This window comes from Cebidichthys violaceus, unplaced genomic scaffold (genome assembly GCF_023349555.1).
Source record: "Cebidichthys violaceus isolate CVI_PGR_0920_01 unplaced genomic scaffold, fCebVio1.0.p SCAF_9, whole genome shotgun sequence".
Lineage (NCBI taxonomy): Eukaryota > Metazoa > Chordata > Actinopteri > Perciformes > Stichaeidae > Cebidichthys > Cebidichthys violaceus.
Window position 1 is genome coordinate 13,876,273 of NW_027176975.1, and position 19,943 is coordinate 13,896,215.

Here is a 19,943-nt window from a genome sequence, read left to right on the forward strand (position 1 = left end):
AGATGTGGGGTAAATTGTCCAATCACAAGACCACAAAAAATAGGTTGATTGGCGAATGAAACACCTTGAAAAGACGCATACATTGTCATCCACGTGGTTAGGTAAAGAAAACACCGACAACATAAATCAAGATCACTACACTGAGAGCTCCTGATTTATATTATCACGTAAATGCATTCATGTAATTGTGAACTGGGGTAAATTGTGAATAAGAAGAAGAAGAAGAAGTCCGTCTTTGGATGTGATCTTGAATCCCCATCTGCAGTCATAGTTGACTGTTAAAGGATTTATAAGAGTGTACAGACAATAAAAATTCTGTCTATTAAGTCAAATATTGCTTTTAAGTCCATTGCTCAAACTCCTCCTGGGGTGATCGTTCTAATTATTGTTTTCAATGAAAGACCAGCAGTGAGGGAGACCATCTATATGAAATAACTACCTCCAGATAACTGAGGCCATCACAGTGACAGACGGGGTCAAGAGGTCGGCCGACTGCAGAGCATGTGCAGTGGGCTGTGTGAAATAAAGGACACAGGGGACATCAGGCTCGGCTCATCTGACCAGCCTCACAATATTGGCTGTTCTTTACTCACACCACAGAAAACAATACAAACAAACCTGAGGTGAAAATACCCACGCGCTGTATTTCACTGAGTACAACATGGCATGCTGTTCTTGGTTAGGGCTTTGAAGCATTAAGAATGCGCAATACTTTCCTTTTTTTCCCCCGAATTAGCCGTCTCTGTGCAACAGAAGGCACCAGAGCCATCACTGCTAGTCAAGTGTACTGAAAGAATGCAAGTGTTTTTATTTATTTGGATCACTCTTGGTACACTGTTTATTGCTTGTTTTCCATCTGTATTGACTTCTGCCAGAATCCCCAACAGCCAGTAAAAAAAGCTATAATAAATGTAAACTCCTTATTTAATCCTGGAGATTGCAGCGGTTGCATGAACAGAAATCGTAGAGCGAGCGTCGGTATGTGTGGAGAACAAAAAGATCTATTGTTGAAATGTGTCTGTGTTGTTTCATATATCATTGATTAGACAAAATAAAAAAGCCATAACATTGGGTCAGGAGAACACAGGGCATGGGTGCTGACATTCTATCACAGCAGACACATATTGACTGGCGCTCTGAAAGTAGTCACTCACTCATCAGTGTGAGGCAGGCTGATTGAGTTGCCAGCAGCCACTAAATGAGGCCTCCATCCACCGTGGGTCGAAATGAACTGCAATCTTTTTCAGACCTTGTTGCAGCCAAGAGACCAAGTGAGTGTGTGTGAGAGAGAGAAGGGGGGGAGGAAAGAGAGAGCGAGAGGTTTAAAAACCCAGGGGGATTTCAAATAAGTTTACTGGGAAAAAAAGAGAAGAAAGCCATGAAAAGAAAGCAAGCGCCAATGCTGTGCTCTCTTTGTGATCCTATAGACAATTCTTAACCTGCATCGTTCTCCCACCGAACCATGCAAAGACTGAAGAGAACAATCGGTCAAAGGAGGCACTTTCACACGTCTCCTCTATGTCCTTACCCTCAATCTCAACTTGAACTCTCTTGGCATTGCAAAGACAGAAAGCATGCAGTTAATTATGGCTAATGAAAGCTTGTTTGAGCAGGAGAGGAGGGGTGTACATTAGGGGGGGAAGAGAGTCAAGCGGCTTGAACCAGAGGGTTCCACGCACAATTTGTTTGAACCTGGGTCCTCCTCACTCTCTGCATGCTAATTTACCTTGGGGCTGCACCGCCTGTTTTTAAATATCGTTAATTGACTTAAGAGCTCATCAACGTGCTTCGTCTTCATTAGGTTAATGAAAAGGCCCAGTGTTTATTTTTCGTAACAGATTGTGGCAATGACATAATCTAATCGGTTACTTCCACTTCCTGAAGGATTGAGTCCTTCTCATGTGAGCTGTTGGAGCTGTTCAGATGTTCTATGTTTGTGGGTGTCTGTCTCTGACAAAGCAGAGACGGGGGAGGAATTAGAATAAACACATTTGGCCCTTGGCATGAATCTATGTCGCCCTTCTCTAATCGACAGTGTGAACTAACAAGAATGTAATGGTAGTTTTGATGTGTGGGTTGTCGGGGAAAGGCTGGGTGAAAAAGAGGGGACAGCCTCTGAAAATGGGAGGATTGCGGATTTGTCTCTGTAATCCTAATGGGTTGAAATAAATCAGCCATGGTGGAATGTCCATGACCCATGTCACGAACCTAAGGGGCCTTGTAAGATTCTGAGCAGAGAAAAGAAAATATTTCCTGCACTTCTCGGGGCGAGTATACGCACTCTAGGACTGTAGGCTGCAATAAAATGAGAAGGCAACTGGTGTAAATATTCATTTTGATATTGTAGACAACTCATCTTAGTACGTGCCTGGTTTTTTTCTCATGCATCTGCGATATGAATTTCAACCTTATTGCCAGAATAAATCCCCAAGATTTTCATGAAAGCTAACCCAATTTTGGATACTATTCATGGTCAACATTGTATCACCAATATCCACTCAGTGTATTTATTCTCAGTATCGATATAGTAGTTTTCATTGATGGAGGCAAAGTCCGCCATTCCCACACCTGATCACCCACATGGAGTGATAGCAGCCGATTGACAGGGCGCTTTTAGCAGTTATGAAGTTCGGCCCGTCTGATGCATTAAAATGGGAGTGATTACAACTGATAATGATAATTACAACTGACCCTTCAATTGGCTAACGTTTAAAATGTTTGACAAAATCCAAAATACCTACCAAGGATTGCATTCATGTAATCCATGCAGAACTGTTTTTAGTTTTATTTCATCACCACAGTGAGACCTTGGTTGCTCATCAAAAAATGCATTTACAGAACAAGTCATAAGTCATAAGCAAATGACTTTAGAATATTACAGACGAAGCAACAAGAGTTTGTTTAACTGCACTGTAAACACATACATCACATAGTTTCTCTTCGGCTGTTTCTGCTGCACAGGGAGTGTTGCCTCTAGTTATTAAACTGCCAAATCAACTAGGACTGAAATCTCAAGGGACTTTAAAGTCGTGGGTATGGTAGATACACTATATGGTGAAGGTATAGGGTTAGGCAACTAAAACACTTGGTTAAGATTAAGGAAGAAATGACGCTACGGTAACTGAAAGGGGGGACGTCAATAATACGACTGTGGTAGAATGCAAACTCTGGTATAGTGCATGAAAGTCAAAGCACGATAGTACCTCCTGCTTTAGCCTCGAACGTTAGCCTCGAACGTTAGCCTCGAACGTATGCTGAAAGTCATGGACTGAGGAATTGTCAAATATCGACACAACTCCAAACGATACCGATAAATATCAATTTCTATCAGAATTACTGTTAACAACAACAAAAAAATACACATCGTGTCAGTTGCCGTTGCAGCATGAACTGTGATGAACTCTGATGCAAACACACAAAGCCAGGAGGAGCACACATGAGGTGAGTAAGTCTGCCTGAGCTGCTGTAACACTTAGGCAAAGCGTGCTGATCTTCCTCTTGAGGACAGTAACATTTGAGGCCATCTCTAGTGGTGTGGCCCATAAAGAGTGACATGGTGGTAAAATAAATCACTCCCCCGACCCCCGACCCCCCCCCCCCCCCCCCCCCCCCCCCCACACACACACACACACACACACACACACACACACACTCCTCACCCCCCCCCCCTGCTTGGGCCATGTGGCCATCAGGGGGCTGCAAAAGCTCATCAGTGGGAACTTGAGAACCCTCCCAGGAGCTGTTCTGGGGTCAGCTCAGCCTCTCCACGCCATAAACAGCTCCCATCTCAGTCAGGTTCATCACTAACTGTTTTCCCCCCGCACTTTTGCTCACTGTCCATCCTTGCACTCCCTTTCCCGTAGCACCCAATAGCAGACGTTTCCAATAAATCATTTGACCCCTCCTCTCTCTTCTTGTCTCGGAGCCCCTGTCTGTCCCCGACTTGGCCCGAGATGATGCGTTCTGCTGAAGTCACTTAAATAAAAAGATCGCAGTGGGAGACATAATGTGTTAAAGTAATAAGATGGTCTCGGGCAGGTCACGGCCCCTTTCCCTGCTCCAGTGCTCCTGTGGAGGCTCTTTGAGTTAATGGGCTGTGGTCAGTGCACTGGTGGGCCATAAAGGCTGCCCTCTGAAACTACAGCCCTATTCAGAACAGGGGATCCTCCAAAAGCCACTAACTGGCCCATCTAGATAACAGCACACCCAGCACTATTTCTACAGTGCATCTGACACTCCCAAGACCTGTAAATCTCTCGTATTTATCATCGCCTCTTGTACACCCCCCCCCTTTGACTGCCATCCTTACACAACTGTCCTTCAGTGTCAGCTGGATTTCACTGTTGCTCCGGTGAAATACAGAGACATGCGTTTCTTTCCCAGCACTTTTCCGACTTGTCGAAAATGTACTTGTTCTGATCTGACCTGGATCCAAGCCATGCATAATACCCTTTTCCATTTAAATCTCGCCATGATGAATAAAGTAACAGGGTGTGCTAATTAATTAAAATGGGGAGTATTAAGATTGGAGAGCTATAACAAATTATCCTATTGCATTTCTGCAGCAGGTTATTTTTTGTGATGGCTAGTGTGACTTCACTCGGGTGTGCAGGCTCACTGAACGGAGGGAGTGACCGTTAATGAATGTAGCTTAGGGGATTAATGAGAAGAAGCAGGGGACGTGTCATGGAGAAGTGTTCTGGCATCATGACGACGACACCGCAGCCCCCATCCCCGTCTCCACTTACAGTGATTACATGTGAGCCCCTGTCATGTGCTATAAGTGGTTGTATGAAATTGTATTAAATGCCATTGTTTATGCCTCACTTTTCACTTCCTCATTGGTCTTGTGCTGTTATTTTGTTGCCTGCCCTTAGCACGCTTCATTTGAGTCTCACTTCAGGTTTCATCATCCAGGCATTAGCATGTTAAGTCAAATTAACCAATTTTTCCTCACGCCAGATTTGTGGAACCTCGCATTTTTTTTAGCCCACTGAATCCTCTTGCTTGTGAATGATTAATTTGTAGGGTTCTCTATCAGCGACAACAGCAGAGAAAAACTAGCTTCAGTAACCCATTAGCTGAAGCAGGTGGATTTACAACAACAAAACCTGCACTAATAATGTTTCTGTTCATTTAAGCCTGCAGAACAATCCAACTGTTGGATCGCTGGTGACGAGCCTTAGAGCAGAGAGAGAATGAGGACTTATATATTTCTCAATGAGTGACCCAAGACAGCCACAGTGGTGGGCTGATAAAGTTGAATGCATATTAGAATCAAACAAACATTCATAACTGCATTCTGTCACAGGTCTGACCAATTACTGTTTAATATAACATCAGAAAATGCTTTAAAAAAATCAACCACCATTTACACACTTGACATCCATCTTTAAAATGTATCCTGATGATGAAAACATATGACTGTGATCTGATCCAACAATTAAAGGCGGGAATAGTATACTCAGTAATTTCTTGTTGATTATAGCTATGAACCAACAGCGAATTATCACCAAACTACTGCGGTTTCCTCAAACAGGATTTCCTCAGCTCTATGGACAATTATATTTTTAATATTCAATACTACCGGGCCAGTAGCAAACGACAGACAACTTAAGTAGGCAAACAGCTGGTGAACATAGTGAAGAATTACAGCGGGCGGATAAAAAGTCCAATAGTTCCCACAGGAGTTGGTGGAGAACAAAACGTTGGACTTGTGCTACATCCACACCACTACATTTTTGTTTTTAAGTGCATAACTTGTGTTTATACCTAGAGTCCACACAACTCCGGCGTTTTAGAACCCCTGAAACGGAGTCGCTTGAAAACGCTGACGAAGCCGTTTTACTTTGAAATCTCTGAGGTTGCGTTTTAGTCTGGCTGGCCAGAAACGAAAACCTTTAGAAAACGATGACGCAGGCACTCACATTAGCTTCTTGATTGGGTCTTATCAGTCACAACGTGTCCTTCCCCGATTTGTCCCGCCTCCTGTCACGTGATCCTTTTCCGGAAGAAAACCAACAACATCAGCATCAACTATACCAGCGGTTTAGGGTTAGGTGAATTTATAATTCATTTTATATTTCAGAGTGCTTTGCAACAAATCCAGTGCCTAGGGGCGTTACCTGACATGGAGCGCCAGGAAGAACCCGGGCCTGGTGGGATCATTTTATCATGAAGTGGTGGTTCCTTCATTTACTAAAAAAATTAAGGAACCACCTTAAAAGTTGTGTTGTGTTCACAGCTTTTCGTTATTCCAGGTCTAAAGGGTTCTTAATGACTTTCATGTACTTAACAGCCACACATCTGATAGATATTTATAGAACTCCATCAGTTTGTACCAACAGAAGGGTAGCAGTGTTTACATGTCTTAAACATTTTTCACTCACAATCTTCCCCTGTGTAAGAGAGGGAGACAGAGAGAGAGAGAGAGAGAGAGAGAGAGAGAGAGAGAGAGAGAGAGAGAGAGAGAGAGAGAGAGAGAGAGAGAGACAGACGGGCTGCCTCCCCCCAGCATGGCTATAATAACCTCCTGGTGCTGGAGCAGACTCTCTGAGAGATATCCTTGAGCCTCACCTCCATCTCTCTAACAGGTCACGCCGAGATCCAGGAGATAGTGAGCTATAGTTAAGGTCCAGATCTGCTATCTGGGCTTGAATGATGGAGGAAACCATGTGGCGACATGTTTATTGTCACCCAGATGGTCCACAATGCAGCGGCTTGGTGAGCCACATCCGTCCCTAATATAATTCATGGGGTGGCACCATTGTGGGGTGACTGATAAGGCCTTCACTTTGCACTGCACTGGTCACTTGTCTCAAGGAGACTCCAAAGAAACTTCACTCTGTACAAATGGTGGCCAAAATATCTAATCCCACAACGGGTTGCGCTTTAGTACGAAAACTCGAAGCGAGGTTACAGGGCTGAGAAAGGCCATTTATAATAGGAGAATTCTCTCTTTACCATTTGGCTCCTTGGAAGAGTTCTTATTTACAGAGGAAAATCAATTCCTTGTGAGAAAACAGTGCAAGGAAATGTAGAGTAGATGAGAGGGACTAGAATAACTCAAGCCCACCCAGAGTGGGACTCACAGGCAGTCGTGACTGTCCACACAAATATCAGCCCCCAGTCTTTCGCCTTGGCGTGTCAAAACATTTTGGCACCTTCAACTTAAAGAAATTCACTCCCAGTAAAAAAAAAAAGAAAAAAGCTGAGAAATGTTATTCTTACAAATGATTAAATTGCGGAGCGTTAGGTGACAGTATGAAAGTGAAGGACACCATCAAACAGGCCTTTCAGCGGGGAAGGTTAAATGGAACCAAATGCACAGAAGAGAGCAATGTGGTCAGTGATGAGGAGGATCAGAGGAGATCAGCTCGGTGCTGCGTTGACTCCTTAAATCTGTTTCCCATCAAACAATCTAGGGTTCGGATTCTCCAGAGATGTTTTCTCTGACAAGTAAAATGTGTATAACTGCATGAAGATATTTAGAAAATCTGGTCACCATTATCATGGCGTGTTATCGTTCTGTGACAAGAATCAAAATGGGTTATTTACTGCTGCTTTCGCTCACAGACCTTTGCATAAAACCACAATTATCGATACCTCGCAAATTGCAGAATTAAAAATGTTTTATCTCAATATTGCCGTGTCAACCTGTAATGTTTTTTTAAGCAGTTTTATCACAATCGCATGGACATTTTTAAGACTTACATCACACCTTAATGTTATGTGACTTATCTAGTGATCACACGTAGGTTCAGCTATAGGCATCTTCAAGTGCGAGAGTATGCTTCCTCTAAGTATACTGTAGATTCAGGAACAGGCATCGGTAAACAGACGCTGTGTGTCTGTATGAAGCCCTTCACAGCCATCTCGTATATATTTTGCCTGCTAAATATTAATATTCTCCTTGTCTTTTGTTATCACCTTTTCTCCCCTTCAGCGTCACCTTTTGATTGTCTCCAAGCTACTGCTGCGTTAACAAAATACACCAACACAAGCAGCAAAACACACTGAGCGACCTGAAAAATAGAAACACTGATCATGATGCAATGGAGTGCAATACAGAAGACCTGCAATGAATACTTCCCTGCTTTATTTGTTTGTGTGTTCACTGAACTCTACGGTAATATCCGAGTAGATAGTTTTACTTCATATCAAAAGTGTTTGTCATACTTTTTTATTTTGTATTGAATTCACACATATGGAGGAATAATAGGATCTAGTACAGCTGGGCGGTCAGAGGCCAAACTTCATCAATGTTGAGCTCAATGTGAAAAATGCTGACTTGCAAATACAAAGATTGTGACAACTGCATCCCACCTGAGTTTGGTGTGAAACACAAAAGGAGGTGTTAATAAGGCCTCACACCTTGCTCTCCGTTTGGTCTGAAGTGCAAAAAGTGTTGCTTTGAATTAAAATCTATGCATTTTAGATTGTGTCCGAAATGAGTATGTAAACAAACTAACAAGTACAATTAATGTTATGAAAGGTCACCGTTACCTGTAGCACAACAAAACACAACAGAAACTGCTAGATTCAGCCTCCCACTTCTTTATATGCGGTGCGAGTGTAAAAAACAAAGAACCAGAGGACGATACAAACGCATTTACACAAACAAAAACTGTGTTCATGCACTAAAAATTCAAAAGGCATTCATAAGTGGACGTCCAATCTACATCATCAGCCGGGGCTTATTTTTCAGCAGGACCAGTAGTTGGAGTTCTGTCTATCGAAGCAGCATCTTTATTCGGATGGAAAATAAATCCTCAAGGAACATGGCCAGGCGCTTTATTGTGTATGCAGTGTGTGGCCAGGTTCAAATTGGCAATCAATTATCCAATTAAGACTGACAGAAATGCACATCAGGAATTCCAGCCCATCAGTCCAAGCTTCTGATTGGAACACGATTAGAGGGACTTAATTAAACCCTAGGTGCTGGGTGTTTAAACATCATTTGTGCGGCATCGGAGGGATTGGAAAATATAAATCTGGATTCTGGATTCTCCGCGCTTATCTCCGATACAGAACAGAAAAATACATGAATAAATGTCCCGTTGACTCCATCCTACATGTGACCATGTCCTTCATTCAAAGAGGTGCATGGGATTGTAAAATTAAAATACATGACCCTGGGAAGATCGAGAGAAATATGTAAATATTTTAGAAAATGGCACGGCACAATGGAATAACAATAGCGACCATGATATTGTGCCACATTAGTCTTAAAACCATTCCCACGGTTTAGCGGGCTCTGAATAATTCAAGGACATACCATACCATGGAGAGCCGTATAAGTGTGATGTGTAGAATGAAATGCAGCTTGCCTCTGAGCTTCGTAGGGGCATGTTCTCACTTGCCCAACCTTTCCTTCTGCGCTGTGGTTGTTTAGTGCCTGTATTGATTTCTGAGCCGTTTCTTCCTCCTATGTCAGACACTGTGAAATGGAAGGCACTGCATTTTAATATTTGGTTGTGAATTAATCATTTTTTTCCCTGATAGCAAAGCTCAGGTCCGTCCCTGTAGGAGAACACCTTATCACAGCAAATAGGATTCAAAGGGAGAGGAGCAGTATAATCCACAGCTAATTGGATGAAATGGCTGTGCTTTCTCCTCTCTCCTACCAGGGGCTAGCGTCCACGCAGCCCCCTCCACGGGGATCGTGGAGCCACCGAAGAGGTTATTACGGTTTGTCCTGGGGGAGCATTAATACCTTAGCCCTTGTTCAGACATGCAAATAATCTAATTCAAGGTCTAGCTAATTAACAACTTAGCTACAGTAAAGATAAAGAGGCTCAATAATAAGCTCAAGCTTTTTTGTAGGAGGACCAATGTACCACCTACCTCAGATACACCAATGTCACAAATATTGGAGGTGCACTTGGAAATCAGCAAACAACCTTGTATTGTAATGAGAAAGAGGCCTTTGAGCAAAAGTGTAGCGCAATTACCATTAAAGGCTCATGTGGAACTGGTCACTTTAGGGGCCGTATGACAATTATTAAGGGAGGAGAGTCTACATTTGTGTGTGTGTGTGTGTGTGTGGGGGGGGGGGGGGGGGGGGGGTCATTATTGATGGAATGTTATCTCTCCAGAAAGCCCGCCTTTTGTCACTATCTTTTAGCAGCGTCCACCTTTCCTTTATTCTGCATCTGAACAGAAGGCAGAACTACAGTAGAGTACATTGAGTCAAAAGGTGTAAATGTGAAATTTGTTCAGCAGGAAGCAGCATTTTGTTGCTGTGTCGCCATAGTTGAAAAATTGCTAGTTCTACTTCTATCTGGGATTCTTTTAATTTATTTTCCCAAAAACATTGATACTTTAATTTGGAGTTCAAATGTAAATTCTTACTGCCAATCTTACAGATTATGAAGATATTTTTCTAAGTCAAAGGGAAAGTTTAATATATTTTTTAAAAATGCTGGGGAGGGTATTGCTTTTTAAAAGAGAGAAACATAACGTTTACCCTCTTGAAAACCTTGCTGCTGTCTTACGGAATTGAAACAGAAAGTGCATTTTCTTTCACGGTAACTGATGCAATTGAAAGCTCATTCCAGTTTATTTAGGCACATAAGATTCCTGTTGTTTATTGAGTAAATGTTTAAGTTGTGTGTAAACCATGGCTGTTAACCCCTGGGATTCATGTGCTCACAATATGTTAAGTGTGATGTTTTCACTGAGTGATCAGTTGGATATGTCAACATTTTTTTGACACTTAGCATGCTTAAGTCTAATAAGAGTTTCTCCTTGAGTGCTCATGCAGCATACTACGGGCACTTATTTGAATAGCCTCTGTAGGCTGTTGTCTCATAATAAGCAGCAGAGAAATGGAACATGTTTTAAGGCATCTCTGGCTTTTCCAGGGTAAAATGTTAATCCAGCTTTAGCAAGGTTACATGGTCAAGGTTGCCAAATTACCAACGAGCACTAATCACCCCTGCCTTGGAGCGAGTCTGGCTCAGAAGCAAACACTGTGGAACATTGCTCCCAGCCCCCGCTGAAATGCCTCACCACACTCACAGCCACACAGCCTTTCCTGTGTGTGAAATTGTGATTTACAACATCAATTTACATCTGCCAATACCAAACAACTTTTCCTTAAATACATGAAGTTTCTGCTCCAAAAGGCCGGTGTTCTCCCTCTGAGGTTGTTTAAAACATATCTTCAGTGTGTACAATATATCAGACTTAAACAAACATGAAGATCAGTGACCTTTAGAAACTACGACATGACCAAGAAGTGAGGATCAGCCTCAATTAAGACTGAACGATTCCAGACATTTGCATATATCTGTTACTTTGTTAATATTCTTTTTAAATTGAGCATGAAAACTATTTTTTAAATGTGCTCATCCAGATTGAAAGGATTGACATTTGGGGAAAGAAAAAGTATTCAGACTAATACACAGCTTTCTTTACTACCGACCATGTATTCTGAGTTTTGTAATGTGCATATTAAACACACATGTATGTCCGTGTGTGGACGTATGTGCATGTGTTTGTGCGTGCAACATTAAGTTGTTCTCTTCTCATCCGTGGGATAACCATAAGGAAGGTTATAATGACCACTTATGTTCAGCCTCTAGCGATGTTCTTAACGACTGATGAGCTTTGTAATCTGCTCAATATGCTGTTAAGTAACAACAAAAAGGCAAACCTTGACTCACCTAACCTGCTCGTTGTTAGAAGAATAAGGCTAGTATTCTAGATCAACAAATCCCATGAACAGAGCAAAACCAAATCAATGAGCCAATGAGGGAACTATAGCTTACGTTGACTCAATCCTGGTGTAAATGCAAACATATGTTGCCCGATGTGTATTAATCTGTGGTTGAAAATAGTTCCCCAAAAAATGCACTATTTACTCCTGTTTGAGTACTGTTTGCTGAAAAATGCAGTGCCCAGCTGTTTTAGGAAATTAGATAATCTTTTATAATGACACTATATATTTGTGAGCCGCATTATAAAGATTGACATATTTAGCATGAATCAATGGGCTTGGTGCGGACAGGGTATAGGGAAGTCAAAAAGTATTGAGAGATGGATTTACAATAATGCATTATTGGTTTTGGTCTTCTAATGGAATTAGATGACAATAACAACATAAAATAAAGTCACCCGTATACTCAACAAGAAGTAGCCTACAGGTCATGTGGTGCTATCTTCAGACAGCTTTACTAATGATTGAAATGGGGAACAATTTTTATATAAAAGCAAAACTTATCCTCAACACACAAACAAAAGGCTGATTTCAATATTGGGACACAATCCTTAGTTGTTATCATGAGATAAGTTACAGACAATGCAATATGCATAATCTGCACATAATATGCATGTGATATTGTGCTTAGTGGTATGTCTATTAGCTCCTCTATTATTACAAAGGGTTAATGAAAGTATAGCATAAAATATGGTATACCAAGTGTTAGAGTCCAATCACTCCTTTTAATAGCTTTGTAGCGGCCAGAAAATCAAGTATTCATGAAGATTGAAGAAGATGATCCAGTGAACTTCAATTTAATTGGTGCAAATTAAAACAATCCATCTTTTGCAGCTGTCTATCTATCTGCTATCACCACTTCATTGCTCGTCTTGCACCTTGATTACAATTATCTTTTAATAGCAAAACTTGTCAGCAGTTTCTCTGCGTTCTGATTTACGTCCACGGCCCAACACAGCGTTTGTTCCACTCATATTATTCATGTTTTAGTGTAATGCGGAGTGAGCCTCCACTGGGCAGATGCAAGATGTATTGGCACCACCACCTCATATCTGCTGGGTGCTATGACATATGGCAAGCTGTCTCTGTGCAGTATAGGCGGCAATCCTTCCCCCATTCATACAAAAAACTGCATGTTCGCATGCGTTGGGTTTGGTCCCCTTAGACGACGCTCGGAGTGAAGTACATCAATGGATTACAAAATAAATGCAGATGCAGACACAATTTTTTTTGCAGTGTCCAATAATGGTTCCAGGCAATTAGACCGAAAGATGACACTCTGACTTTTAATTTGGGACAAAGTGATCTCTCTCTCGCTCCTCTTTCATCCCCCCCTGCCTCTCACCTGATATGCTGAGCTAAGGCCTTTTCCAAAAGATACATAGCTGTAGTCTCATTTTATCATAAAATGGGATCTTGCCATTTCCTCGCAATGACTGGAAGTTGAAATGCTCGTTTTAAAGTGACTTAAGATTTCATAGATGACACCGGTGCTGGTGCTTTGGGAATGGAAGGCATCCATAGCTGTTGAGCTAAGCAGAACATAACATATTTGCAAAATCCAAGCAAAACAGCAACTGAAACCCCCGATAAAATAATGTGAGGAGCGGAGAAGAAAAGCTCTTTTGTATTCATTGTACACGGCTGACTCTTTGAAGCGAAACTGTGCTCTAAGTTTTGCAAAGTATTCCTCTGCAATAGTTTGTAATTTGAAAGGGAGGCCAGAGCGAGTGTCAGAACAGCCTTCTAAGAAAAGAAAAAAATATACTTTGTCTAAACCTTCCTTCAAAGTAGCAGCTGCAGACTCATTGTTGCGGCAATAAAATATATCCAAGTCGAGAGTTTCAGCATTTGAAATTGCTGGACATTACAGCAAATGAGCCATGCATGGGCAATAATCAACAGAGAGACGGAAGAAAAACAGAGCAAATATACATACTTCATGAAATTCATATCAAGATATGTGATCAATGGGAGAAACCCCTTTGCTCTCTAGTATTTTACTGCCAATAATTATTCACTTACCAAGCATTATATATCCATTACACTCTTACAATTCCTTATAAACTCAACAATTAAAAAAAGGTACTTTAGGAAGGAAAAATTTGCAAATTTACAAGTGACAATGATTTTTGTTTGGGATATCTATTGATTAATCTAAGTCTTCCCCTCGCTTCACAAAAGCGGTGCTTTCGGGAATTGTTGGGCCATTTCCACAGTGCCCCAAATAAACTTGGATGTTCTCCATCCATCAGGTGACTACATGGAGAGCTGACCTGTCATAAATTCACTCTGTGGGGATGATGACAGGGCTGGAGCCAATCTTCATGAAAGAAAAAAAAAATGGCACTAGGTTCCCCATCCCCCCCACTCCCTGAACCCCCTTCCAACCCCAACTCACCCTTTACCCTCAGTACTGGAGCACCTTCTCTCCCCATCTTCCTGTCTCTCTCTCTCTCTCTCTCTCTCTCTCTCTCTCTCCCCCTTTTCTCTCCATGGGTAAGCAGGTAATCATGAGCTGTCACAGAAAGGTGACCCATTAATGTGATGGATACGGTGTGAAAAACAAATGGTGTGAAACGTGTGGATTGCTGTCCTTACTGCACCTTGGCCTTTTGTTCTGTCATATCAATATCCACACAGGGCCTCATTACACCGCTGCACTACACAATGAGTGGAGCGCCAGGGTCAAGACTGCGCCACGCTCCCTTTGACTGGCTCTGACTGGGCTTTTCGGCTCTACCTCACCCCCAGAGGACTCCCAGGTAAACAGGAAGAGGGGCAGCCTCTGGAGCCAGAGACAGCACACATCATCCCAGGCTAAAAAAGCAACCCGCCAGCAGCCCTGTGTCCATCAGAGGCCCTGATATATACATACATATATACATATATACATATATATATGTATATATATATATATATATATATATATATATATATATGTATATATGTCTGCAGATAATGCTGACATACATTGACAATAATTACATGGAGAAATCATTTGGTTTCAGTTGATGCATGAACTGGTCTTGTGGTCCACTTTATTTGAACTTCATCTTTGGTGTTGGGAGCCTGGACTCGTATATCCAAAAAAAGATACAAGCTATTTTTATTTTTTTTATAAAAAAAAATGTCTATTTATTGAACACATGCTGGTGTAGATGTTTCACATATTTTCTTTGTTATTTTTTTTCTGCAAACTTTCAGGTTCCCTGGCTATAGATCACTTTTTTTTCCCCAGACAATGGCAGGTCACATAGTGATAATTGAAACTCTACGTTGCCAGACTGTGTGTGAACAGCAGCAAAAGAATCAATAAAGTGGACTTATATGAATGTGTATGGACTCCTAAATTGCTTCAGGCATACTGTAAGATGGGCACTTAGATTTTCAAAGAGCCGTACTGCCAGTCAAGGTCAGGAGGGGAGGCAGTGAGGAGCTGCTGTATCACGGTCCTGACCTAACCCGGCACTGTCCATTACACTTCCCCACTGGATGGTCAAGCACTTATTAAAGACCGAGGCTAATTCCACTGCCAGGACCTGTGATCCACAAAGGAGCAGCTAATCACCAATTAAGAAATATTATGGATCACAATCGATTGATTTTTTATGTGCAGGATATAGACTTACGGGCCTCAGAGAATTGTGCCTGCGGGCTAGACATCTACCGGTCAGTTTTGATTATCCATGTAAATCCTCATATTAAAGAAAAAGAAGAAAATATTTTTCTATGGTTTCGGTTCCTTGTCGTCCGTTATACGGCAGAGGGGGGAAATCCACCGCAGCGGTCTCTACATGTAAGCTGGTACAAGAGATGTCGATACACCCTCTGTGTTCCCCCTGAGGTCTACAGTGGTGGTCTAGTGGACACCTCAGATGAAACGCTGGAGACTCTATTAAGGACAGTGGTTACGGGCCACAGACTAATCTAGTATGACAAACTGGAGGTGTCCTGTTATTTCCAGACCCGGTGATGAATCGAGGGCCGTAGTCCCCCATGCTGTCATGTCAGAGTGGAGCAGAAACAGATTGAAAGGGAGCCGACAGTACAGATTGATGTTGCAGGCTTCTTCCCTCTCCTCTAAAACACACGGAATCAGTCCATTAGCCCTCCTCCTATTTGCCTATCATTTTACACAGGCAGCTGCCCCCACATTCAAATGTGAGACTCACCTAGGGGCTGAACCAAAGACATACAGCAGACCACTGAGGTCTTTAGCTTCCCTAGTTAGCTATACATCGGGGGGGTTTTGTTGTCGTTTGTTTTTAACATTTTGTATGTCAATTTTACAATGTAAAATGTAAAATCATGTTTTTGACGTATTATTGATTTTTGCTGTCTTTTGTTAGCTTGGTCTTCTTAGTCACCTCTTGTGATTTAGACAAGCGTGTTGATACCACTCCGTCTGTTGGCACCGTTTCTGAAGCTGCTAATGGAAATGTTTTGTAGCGCGTTTGCCCTTGTCAGCCATTGAAGTTCCCCCGTCTCCAGCAGGGATTCATATTTTTCCCAAATATTTGACATTTTCTGTCCCAGGAGAAGAAGACTTATTTTTAAGGTATAATTTCAGCTACATTCAAAAAGTATTGGGCTTATTTGAAGCAACACTAAATGCAAACAGACCTAAACTTTTAGCTTCTGAAATAATTAATAAAATAATGCTGCTGTTCCTCGTATGTATTTATGTAGACTACCTTTATTTGACATGTATCAGCTTTCTTTGTTCACACCTAGATCATAATTGTGTCCCGTTTTTATATTTCTCTGGAAACGGTAAATCATTTGGATATGTGAAACAGGATTTCAGGGGTTAAACCCTAGTTTCAAGGCATTAAGCTAAGCCAAGCTAACCGGTTGATAGCGTCATATTTACCATACAAACGGTACGGAATGGTATCAAACTCGTGGCAAGAAGGAAAAAAAACGCATTTCCCAATAAGTCAATATTCCTTGAAGAGCAAAAACACAAAACAATCCCAAAGACATCCCTAATTGAACATTTCACTGTCACTTTGATGTTGTCAACAAGACAACTGTCAAAGTCCTACCATTCCACATTTCCTGTGATGTTTACAACATCATAACATTTGAAATCTTTCAATTTAAATGGTGTAAGCATGCTACATTCCAGAATAGGTTTCATGTAGTTAACTGTATGACCATTACAACCTTTTGAGCACCCAACTTTGAAAATGTTAAGAGGCTGTAATAGAGAATTATTTACACCGATACAGTAATAGGGGGAATCTTCAGCCAGGGGTTAACTGTGGTTATCGCTAATGGTGGAATAAAGACAATGACAGTTCTCCGTAGTGGGTCCTGGTGAGTCTATCTATACCCCCCCCCCCCCCCCCCCCCCTCCCCCTGCGATGACCGCATCCCCACTGTAATGTACCTGTGTGTGTGAAGGACATCCCGACCGGCAGGGCTATCACAGACACAATCTCACAGCACTTTAATAACTTTGAGAGCGGTCAGCACCCTGCGCTTTAATAACACTCCCTGTCAGCTCACCCCACACTGCGCAAAATTGTCTCGTTGGAATTCTTTATGGTGGAGGCCAAAGAACTCTGGTGATGGGGATGGAATATAGCCACGATCGGCCCGCTTCTACCTCTAAATGGCTTTCCGAGAGTATGTTTTTATCTTTTGGCTCAAAACAAACAGGAGAGAAGACAGGCACTTGCTTTATGACGCAGCAATAAGCTTTTAAAATCAGCACTGTCACCTTGTAGGCGCTTTCGTTGGGCTCACCCAAAGTTCACTCACTCTGAAGATAAAAATGTCGGAACTGGCATAGCTGTTGAATACATACAGACATCCATTGAAGAGTTTTCCTACACATAGTTGAAATCAATAGTTCTTATTAAAAGACCTTCCTTAAAACCTTTTGGCCCCTAGACCGATTTTTAGGCCCTCAGCTCGAAAACAGCATACCCATACGATAATGAGTGTAGCGTTGCAACTGTAAGGGCTATTTTAATACTTTTGGTATTAATATAACCCTAACAATTGTGAGATGTGTTGATATGTGTAAATATCAGTATATATGTTACTGGTTAAGAGTAGATTAAGATGGCACGCAGCACAAATTGAAAATTCTAATTTTCAAATGAAAAAAAAGCAATTTCAGGATATTTCTTTATTAGAAATCATGTAGATACAAGCTTTCCAGCTCTCCCAGATAATAGAACTATATGTTGAGGGTCTCTAAACAAATGTTTACTTTGATAAAGTGAAGCTTTATCTAGTACATCTTGATCTAGTACGGAGAGGTCAAACAAAATGTAATCTTGTTCCAGCTGTTTCATTGTAATTTTATATACTATATAATTATATAGTTCACTTCTTTTTATCACTAATAAATCCATATGCAGCAGTTTGGCATCATTTTGAGAGCCTGGATCCTCTCTGAGACTGTTAATGTTTGTTATCCATGGGATTTTATCGTCTGAATTCCAGTTTTTTTATCCTCCAAAGCCTTTCAGCCTGTGTGAAGGGCCAATTTGACCCAATGAACATTCCATAGACGCGTCACAGCCTGCTCTGTTGAAACAACCCAACGTGACTTTGATTGACAGAATCCATTAGCCAATGAGAAAATAAAAACTACCCGAGTGTCAAATTTCTCAAATCCGATTTGCTGAGACGTATAACCCTCCCCCTTCCGCTAGCAGGCACACGAGGCACACGACGGTAGCGCCAGCTTTGAATTCACATAGAGGATGATGAGCTGCGCAGATAGACAGTAAACATGAACGGATTAATATTTTTTTTTGCTGCAGAACATCTCAAAGTAAGGAGCTGGTATGATGTGATCGATTATGCGGATTATGATGATGGCTTTGTTTTGTAAGTAAAACTGCGAGGCTGTGTCGTAGCGGAATGTGACAAAATGGCTGCGACCGTCTGGTCGCTAGCGATCTCCGGAGCTAACGGGTGTTAGCATTGAATTAATTTTTCAAAACGTTATTGGCATAAATGTGGCGAGTGGGACTGCCTAGGGGGCGCTATATTGATTGTGTTACTTGGTATTATACATAGCTTTGTCATAAGTTGTGTTTGGAGTGTGTACAAACAGCTGAGATGACTTTGTAGCGCAGGAGCTGCAGTTTGAGCAGGTATGTGACATCATTATATTCGTTACTGATGAGTGCACGTTATGAGTGGATACATTTTTGGATGCATGCTCCGCCCCCGCCGGTGGGGGCACTCGGGGCGGACTGGTTAAGAGGCTGTAAGAAAGGTGTCTCATCCAAACTATAATCAAGATGTTATACAGCTGAGAAAATCCTGGTAAGGTGCAGTTTGTGTGCCTACCTACATAAATGGACGAAAATATTAATTTAAAACTGACACTAACATTTTCCAAGTTTTGGACCCGCCGATAATCTTGTTGTTGTTTGAGTTTCAGTCACATTACATGATCTCTAGATATACAAGTTTAACATTTTCTGTTTCCTCTAGCTGCCATTTGGAGCTACAGATATACAGAGTTGCTCCAGTGTTCTTATCATTATGCAAATATTTGATTATCTGTTAAGGGGATCACAGCTAGTTGCTTCACAAATGCAGCATGTTTATCTCCAGTATACATATTAAAAGGAAAAACTCAAGCTGAGCATGTGAAGTGTAAATCACCCGGTGCTGCACACAGTGTGCGGTGGTTTTGTTTCAGAGCTAATGATGGGCTCGGGCTGTGTTTTTGTGATGTGTCTGAGATTATAGCTCTCTCCTGCAGCAGTGGTGCTGCGTTCCTGGTCATCACTGCCTAGTACTGCTGATTAACATAATCAGCCAACATTAGTTATTCATGTGATGTGCAGAAGCGCTCGGGGGGTCAAATCTTTGCCCTGTCTAATAACCTATGTTAAATATTAAAGAAGTACATGGGCTGCCTGATTTACATGCCTCTCATCCCGCCTTTAGATGCAGAAGCAGGAAGCAAAAAGATCACTCTAGGCCTGTGGTCCATTACTAGAATCAAGAATAAATATATATTGAGAAGAAAATGCATTGCTTTGAAGATCTGAGAGCGTGATGTTGTAAAATTACAATGCCCACTGTACTGTATCAAACACTATATCATGTGCAAAAGATTATATTCATGTAAACTTAATATGTGATCATCTCGTGTACGAACCAGCCAGCGGTAGCTATCGTTTTCTCCACGCAATCCCTCTGTATGCTTGTGCGGAATAGGAGGTTTTTCCACTCG

General features: G+C 41.7%; 1 long non-coding RNA gene across 2 annotated transcripts in view; it reads right to left on the reverse strand.

The window, feature by feature from the left end:
* LOC137867339 (uncharacterized) overlaps positions 1-19,943 on the reverse strand; it is a 67,181-nt gene that overhangs the window by 33,762 nt on the left and 13,476 nt on the right. Inside the window, exon 3 of one of the 2 annotated variants that reach the window (XR_011102168.1) lies at positions 9,145-9,439. The exons of the other annotated variant lie outside the window; for it this stretch is intronic. This is a non-coding gene — a long non-coding RNA (uncharacterized lncRNA). Of the gene's footprint in view, positions 1-9,144; positions 9,440-19,943 lie in introns of those variants that run through there. 2 annotated transcript variants of the gene reach the window in all.